This window comes from Limulus polyphemus, unplaced genomic scaffold, assembly GCF_000517525.1.
Source record: "Limulus polyphemus unplaced genomic scaffold, Limulus_polyphemus-2.1.2 Scaffold5117, whole genome shotgun sequence".
In the NCBI taxonomy this organism is placed as follows: Eukaryota; Metazoa; Arthropoda; class Merostomata; order Xiphosura; family Limulidae; genus Limulus; species Limulus polyphemus.
The window spans coordinates 31050-37943 of NW_013670727.1; the positions used below are offsets into that span (position 1 = coordinate 31050).

At 31.1% G+C, this 6894-nt stretch overlaps 1 protein-coding gene across 1 annotated transcript in view; it reads right to left on the bottom strand.

The window, feature by feature from the left end:
- LOC106472147 overlaps positions 1–3040 on the bottom strand; it is a 16961-nt gene extending 13921 nt beyond the window's left edge. The window contains exons 1-2 of the mRNA XM_022400740.1: positions 2971–3040; positions 1424–1500 (exon numbers count right to left, since the gene is read on the bottom strand). The gene's annotated coding sequence lies outside the window, so the exon portion shown is untranslated. The remainder of the gene's footprint in view (positions 1–1423; positions 1501–2970) is intronic.
- Positions 3041–6894: the final 3854 nt, after the last annotated feature.

Consider the following 6894-nt stretch of genomic DNA (forward strand, 5'->3'; position numbering starts at 1 on the left):
ATTTATCAACAACGTAGCTTTACAAATAATTAAAAAAAAAACCACTTAAACTAATTCAAATATGACTCAAACAAATTCTGAAATAGACTAGGCCTTCATATATATATATATATATATATTTACCAACAACAAAAGATATATTTACCAACAACGTAGCTTTACAAATAATTAAAAAAAAAACCACTTAAACTAATTCAAATATGACTCAAACAAATTCTGAAATAGACTAGGCCTTCATATATATATATATATTTACCAACAACAAAAGATATATTTACCAACAACGTAGCTTTACAAATAATTAAAAAAAAAAACACTTTTAAACTAATTCAAATATGACTCAAACAAATTCTGAAATAGACTAGGCCTTCATATATATATATATATTTACCAACAACAAAAGATTTGATGTGTATCAAACATTTATCGGAATACGAAATGAAAATATCTGTCCCTTCATGAAGATGTATATTTTAATGCAAATAATATGATATTTATAAGGTAGATTGAATACTTTTTTTGTTTCAAAAAATACTATATAGTACATACGATTATTTTTCTTTAAGACAAATGATCTAAAAGATTAGTTAACCTTGGCATTAATCAATTCTAATTTTCCAGGTGGCTATATTTAATAAATATTTCATATTTAAAAGCATTCAACGAGCAAAATAAGTTATTAAATACCTTCTTTATATGTTCAGACATTAGCGAAATAGATCTAAAACCAACATGTATAAGCTCTATTAATTTAGTTATTTAACATTATTAACTAATGACACATCATAATTAATAATTTAAAACAAGTTTTTATGCAGCTAATACTTTTTTTGAAGAAACTGACTTTATAAACATAAATGTGATTAATTTACATTTTAAATAGTTACTATGATTTACTACAAGATTACAGCTAAGCATATCAATTTGTAGTACTCACTAAACACTGAAATAAGTGCCTGAAGCAGATTTGGTTTTTCAAGAGTTTATATTATCATGTATAAAATTCTGGTAATTCCAAGACTCTGAAGTAAAACGATATATATATATATTTTGTGAAATTAGCAAACAATATTTGAATTTTAAAAAAATATGCTGTAACCAAGTTTTGCAAGCTACAGTATGACTTCGTTTTAACTTAAACCATAATCAGTGAACAAAGTTTTATTTTCTTTAGTTTTGATAAGCATTAAGGCTACAATAATGATAAAATGGAGTATCAGTGATGGTGTGAATGGGGGGGGGGGGGGTATCAGGAGCGGGTACCGTCTGGGGGCTGGTCACTGATTTTTTAAAATACTATGGGCACCAAAAAACAAGAGCACAGTGAATACTTGAACTCCCATTGCATAGTCATGTTCCAACATATAACTGAACACTTCAAAACTAGGATTATAAGATATACAAGTTTTTTTTTGCTACTCACTTATCAACTCTCTTCGGAAGCCATGGAAGTTCTTGTACACTATGCTTTCTTTGGTTTTCTATAGCTGACGTCATTCACTACAAGAAAAACGCATAAATTCTTTATAATAATTACTAGCTCTACAGTTGCTGAGTAATCCATACAGCTATCAGATTGATAAAATTATATATTAATTGATCTTAAATATGAACTTTTCTAGACAACAGAATATTTAATATATTTCTTGTGTCAAAGAGTATAGGAACAGCCTCTGGTAGTGTGACAGATAACAGAGTTTGTATTTTTCTTTAAATGCAGTTATCATTGATGTGTTAAATGTTATTTTACTGTATATAATTTCCATGCAGCACTACCAATGTATATTCAACATAGTTCTAATGTGACTAGTAAATGTCATAACTCTTTAAAGGTCTAAAAAATAGTTTAATTTCAAAATTTGATTAATTATAATTACATCTTTTTTTTTCATCAACATGTAAGTTTTACTTGTAATAATTTGTTTATGCATTTTTTTTTTGAAATTGTTATAACACTCAATTTAGCAGCTTATATTACATTACTGAGGTTAACGGATGATATTTCAGTGTTTATTTTTTAGCCATTTTTATTCCCTTGTACTGTTTCATAGTTACCAATATAAATTTATCAATACATTAATTTAAGGTTTGTTTCATTAATTGTATAAATTACATATACAGAACAAAACTGAGTGTTTGTGTAAGATTACTAAACGTCAGTGTTATATTTTCTCCTTTTATAAGAAAACACAACTAACCAATTGTTTTAATTTTACTCAGGTTCAGAGTTAGTAAAGCAAAAGTCACTCAAATACAAATGTTAGACTTGCATTTTCAAAATTAATCACTAATATGAAGTTTCAAATTTTACAAAAATTTTACAGTAAAACAAGCTTAGAAAAAGAAAAGAAAAAAAGGAGCACTATAATAACTAATGAATTTTTAATGGTGCACAGACGATGTATAGAACAACTTTTAGAAAGTTCTAGAAAGAAATACACTATTAATATTCTTTTATAACTATTCTAATGTCTTATGCAAAAGGTTTGAGGTTTCTCTTATTTTTTCTTTTTCTACACTATCAACATTTCATTATTTTACTTTATTTCTTCCCAATTTCTCACGACACAAAAGTATACTTTTGCCTTGGTTTAGAGAAGGAAATAAAATTTTAAAATCTTGTCACGTAAATTGTAATATAAAGCACTTAAATGTATTATAAGTTTACGATTAAGCTATTAAACATTCTAAAACCATACTTAGCCGATTTTCAAAGGCTTACTGAAGGCCTAAGCTGAGGTAAAACTATAATCTATTAGTATTACTATGCCGTAGTCTTCGCAACCACTCTCGGTCTCAGCACTGACGTTAACGAAAACGTTAGCTAATTTCTTAGCAACCAACTATTGACTTCAACTTTCTCGAGAACAGGAAACTGTGCGATGCTAAAACGCACCTCAGTTTATTAAAGCAGTAGTTTAAAAAGTTAAGAAAAACTTAAATTAATGAAATATAATTTAATAAACTTACTATTTCATGTATTCAAACCGGATGTAAAAAAATATCTGAGGCCCAATGTATATTAGTGTAGTGTTCAGCCGAGAATTTTGAGGCGACACCTAGTACCAATAGTAATATAAACTTTAATATATAAATAATCAAATACATTTGTCTAATTCCACATAATTAGGTAACATAAAGTACTAATTACTGCAAATATATATATATATATATATATACTATTAAGGTTGTGAACAACACTTGCAATATAACTAATCATATGTCGTTCTAAATATCAGGTTATCAAGTAATCGTAATTCATTCATTTATGAAGGGAAAAATATTATAATAAACATTACCTTTTATGAAAAACCACAATAAACTTCGCAGCAACAAATCTGAATACTTTTTGCACTAAAAATCGGGTTTCGATACCCGTGACGAGCAGAGCACAGATAACATATCATAGCTTTGCGCTGAACGACAACCAAACAAAAATAGCTATTGTGTGGGTACAAATACTGACTTTATCTTGCATCAGTTGTAGAATTACCTGAAACAAACATTCACATTTAATAGTTTGACTCTTCCTTGTTGTTTATTTATGATGTTAAATTACATCCTTTCTACACTAGTCTGTAAAAAAGTAAAATGATTAATAACAATTTACATGTCAATGAATGCTATACTGAGTTTGAGATATCATGAAAATGAAAACTATGTTTACTGAATTTTACTGTATTCAAACCATTTATGCAAAATACATTATATGATCCAAGCAAACAAGTTACCTTTTTCTTTGTACTAATAATGAAACTACAATATACTGAATACAAGTGAAAGGAACTTCTTTGACTTTTTCCTTTACAAATAAAATAAGAATTAATTTTTTTTATTCCAACGCAAGCGAAGGTTACACCTCTGCTAATCTATAGCAAGCAGGAGTTTCATTAATTTTAGAGAAAGTCCCAATTCGCGAGGTCACAAGTAGGCTGGTATAATTATACTTACAGCATGATAACAATTGGTGGTATGTACCATATGTCTATGTTTTAAAGATTGTACACATAGAAAATATGTTTGAGGTTATTTTTATGCAATATAAAAAATATCAGTTTAAAAATTATCTTAATCTTGCTGGAAGTATTTTGTGTTAGAATAAATTCTAAACACTAAGAGACAATTCTCAGTTTACATATAAATATGAGAAGGTATTAGAAATGCAGAAAGTTGAGAGCTTTCCATCTTAACTCTATTTTTTTATAGTATTTTCAGTTTAATTTTTTCTCACTTCACGCTACCACAACTTGTTGGTGATAATTTTACAAATTAAGAAACTTGTGAATGTACAAACATTCATGGATGTATTATCACTCCTTAATATTCTGCCAGTGGAGCTGTAATCGCAAAGTAATGTCATTACTAAAGCATAAAATGGCTTCTTCTAGACTAAAACTGCTAGATGATGCTGACTTATTTGAGAGGTGTGGTTTTGAACCTAAGTTCCAGTCATTAAGAAAGAGGGGGAGTCCATTGATAGCTAAGAGCCGGGTCTACAACAGTGGATTGTAGAGTTTTTAGACTTTGAAATCCAGCATTTAGAAAAAAAACGGATGTATTTATATCTCCAAATGAATAACCAAACAGATCATTAAGGCACAGACTTTTTTTTTCTAATTTTTGTATAGTTGATCAGATTGATTTTTGACTTTCGTGTATAGTCGTTTAGCTATTAAACAACTTTCTAAGCTAAGAAAGGAGCTAGAACAATCAGTTCTAATTGTTAAGAATCAACTTTTAAAGTAGTTTAATTTAATATTATTGTAGGTTAAAAGTTTTGGTCCAGAAATGCGCAAAAACAACAACAACAACAACAACAAAGTATCAGTGTACCTAAACAGTTTAGCACAAAGTAGTCTTTCTGACTATTACACACATTATATAAATATGGTGGGACAGCGGTAAATTTACAGACTTTCAATGCTAAAATCCTGGGTTCGATTCCCCGCGGTGGACACAGCAGATAGCCCAATATGGCTTTGCTTCAAATCAACCAACCAAACAGCCAATTTTTACGGGCCTGGAAGAGTAAAGTCTTATCCGTAATGTAGAATGTTAATCCTCATTGTCCCACCAGAAATGATCTGACGGACATATTTTCTTGTTTATTGACAGCCGAATATGATCAACGCTGCGTTCCGGGGGTACGCGCTGTACTAAGTGCCCCTATAGTTTATTATTGATTTGAAACTGTTTTAAAGGTTTAAGCTATAGTCTTATGTTGTGCTGCCATCTTCCGAAGACAATACAAAACTGTGATACGATATTTGTAAATTCTGAGACGCTTGTTTGTCTTTCGAATTTCATGAAAAGCTACACGAGGGCTATCTGCGCTAGTCGTTCCTAATTTTGAATTAATAAGAGTATAGTGGGATTGAACGTAACATTATAACGCCCCCACGGCTGAAAGGGCGGGCACGTTCGGTGATGGCATTCGAACCCGCGACCCACAGATTGGGAGTCGAGCGCCTCCTAACCACATTGAATAGTGATGTAAAATTACATTAGGGTTATCTGAGGCTCCAATTTTTGAATTGACAGACTAGAGGAAAAGCAGCTAGTCGACCGTACCCAACGCCAACACTTGGGCTACTCGAATCGAAAAATGAGATGGGATTGTCCTTGTGAATAGCGTATTCACAGCCCCAAAGTGCGGAGGGCGATTTTGCGGCAACGGGAGGCAAACCATGGACCCTTTGGTTTCACGTTCAGTCACAAAAACCACTAGGCAGGTGTTAGTTCCTCTCATAAAATCAAACTCGTCATTGAGTGCTGTAGCTCCGATATTTGAGACAATAATTATTCTAACTGTTGCCTTACTCGTAAACATTTACTTGGTGCCCTTGCAGCTTGTACGTTTTTTTCAGTTTCTCGTCTACGTTCAGGAAGGACGTAGTGTTCTATTTTGAATATGAATTCTTTAATCTACGTGTGACATAACTTCTAACTGGGCCGCAGTACTATGAGGTTTAACACAGGATGTTAAGAAGCTTACTATTATTAAGAACCAACGATCCAGGCAATCTAATGAGGGTCAGTTCTTGGGTAATAAATACAGGCTCTAAAAGTGGCCCAGATTCGTATATTTAACATAAATACGAATCAAAAATTCATAGTTATTACATTACTAAGTGTTCTAAAAAAGAAACAAAAAAAGAGTTAATATACGCTCAACTTCAAATACAGTTCCTTTATATATAAAAAACAAAAACCCGTCCGTCGTATATTTACTCATGTTTTGCGTTAGTACCAGCACAAAAATATCAATTATTCCAGTATCAGAAAATCAGTTTTTTTTTTAAATATCTTCAACATATAGGTTGTAACACGTTCGAAAATTAACAGTTTTGTTCAAAATGTAACAGTTTGTTTGTAATTAAGCACAAAGCTACACAATGGGCTATCTGTGCTCTGCCCACCACGGGTATCGAAACCCGGATTCGAGCGTTGTAAGTTCCGCAGACATACCGCCGTGCCACTGGGGGTCCCCTATGTCTTGAATAATTTTTTATTCAGTTTAAACAAAGATAGGAAGAAAATATCATGTCGCGTATCAAGAATAAAACAAGTGAAGCTGTGCCACTGGGGGGCCAAAATGTAACAGTAAGTTTTATTTCCACCAGATTTTTGTATTTAAATAAAGAAATGGCTAGTAAATGAATTTTTATAGATCCGAAGATTATCTAAATTGAAATGAATTAGGGTTATTGTACAATAGTTTAATTTTTTTTTAAATACTGGATACAAGGACAGAATAGGTTAATTAATTAAATACAGGTGTATAACAACAATAAATTATTATGACAAGCTGGATTGTAAGGAAATAACGAGTCTGTTTGTGGTAATTATTTTTGTTGTAGATACAGTCCAAATAGTCCATTGTGCAGGCCCGGC